Source organism: Budorcas taxicolor, chromosome 4, assembly GCF_023091745.1.
Source record: "Budorcas taxicolor isolate Tak-1 chromosome 4, Takin1.1, whole genome shotgun sequence".
NCBI lineage: Eukaryota > Metazoa > Chordata > Mammalia > Artiodactyla > Bovidae > Budorcas > Budorcas taxicolor.
In genome coordinates, this window is record NC_068913.1 from 113,711,464 (window position 1) to 113,712,893 (window position 1,430).

The following is a 1,430-nucleotide window of genomic DNA, read 5'->3' on the forward strand; positions in this document are numbered from 1 at the left end:
AGGTTGGTCATAACTTTCCTTCCAAGGAGTAAGCATCTTTTAATTTCATGGCTGCAGTCACCATCTGCAGTGATTTTGGAGCCCCCCAAATTAAAGTCTGACACTGTTTCCACTGTTTCCCCATCTATTTCCCATGAAGTGATGGGACCAGATGCCATGATCTTCGTTTTCTGAATGTTGAGCTTTAAGTCAACTTTTTCACTCTCCTCTTTCACTTTCATCCAGAGGCTCTTTAGTTCCTCTTCACTTTCTGCCATAAGGGTGGTGTCATCTGCATATCTGAGGTTATTGATATTTCTCCCGGCAATCTTGATTCCAGCTTGTAGCTTCTTCCAGCCTAGCATTTCTCATGATGTACCCTGCATATAAGTTAAATAAACAGGGTGACAATATACAGCCTTGATGTACTCCTTTTCCTATTTGGAACCAGTCTGTTGTTCCATGTCCAGTTCTAACTGTTGCTTCCTGACCTGAATATAGGTTTCTCAAGAGGCAGGTCAGGTGGTCTGGTATTCCCATCTCTTGAAGAATTTCCACAGTTTCTTGTGATCCACACAGTCAAGGGCTTTGGCATAGTCAATAAAGCAGAAATAGATGTTTTTCTGGAACTCTCTTGCTTTTTTGATGATCCAGTGGATGTTGGCAATTTGTTCTCTGGTTCCTCTGCCTTTTCTAAAACCAGCTTGACCATCTGTAAGTTCACGGTTCAGGTATTGCCGAAGCCTGGCTTGGAGAGTTTTGAGCATGACTTTATTAGCGTGTGAGATGAGTGCCATTGTGCGGTAGTTTGAGCATTTTTTGGCATTGCCTTTCTTTGGGATTGGAATGAAAACTGACCTTTTGCAACAAAGGTCCATCTAGTCAAGGCTATGGTTTTTCCAGTGGTCATGTATGGATGTGAGAGTTGGACTGTGAAGAAAGCTAAGTGCTGAAGAATTGATGCTTTTGAACTGTGGTGCTGGAGAAGACTCTTGCAAGTCCCTTGGACTGCAAGGAGATCCAACCAGTCCATTCTAAAGGAGACCAGTCCTGGGTGTTCATTGGAAGGACTGATGCTGAGGCTGAAACTCCGGTACTTTGGCTACCTCATGAGAAGAGTTGACTCATTGGAAAAGACCCTAATGCTGGGAGGGATTGGAGGCAGGAGGAGAAGGGGACGACAGAGGATGAGATGGCTGGATGGCATCACCAACTCAATGCACATGAGTTTGGGTAAACTCTGGGAGTTGGTGATGGACAGGGAGGCCTGGTGTGCTGCGATTTGTGGGTTCACAAAGAGTCAGATACGACTGAGGGACTGAACTGAAGTGAACTGAACTGATTATGTATAGTAGCGTGTATCTGTTAATCCCATACTCGTACTTTCTCTCTCTTCACCTTTCCCCCTTTGGTAACTGTTAGTTTGTTTTGTATGTCTGTGACTCTACTTC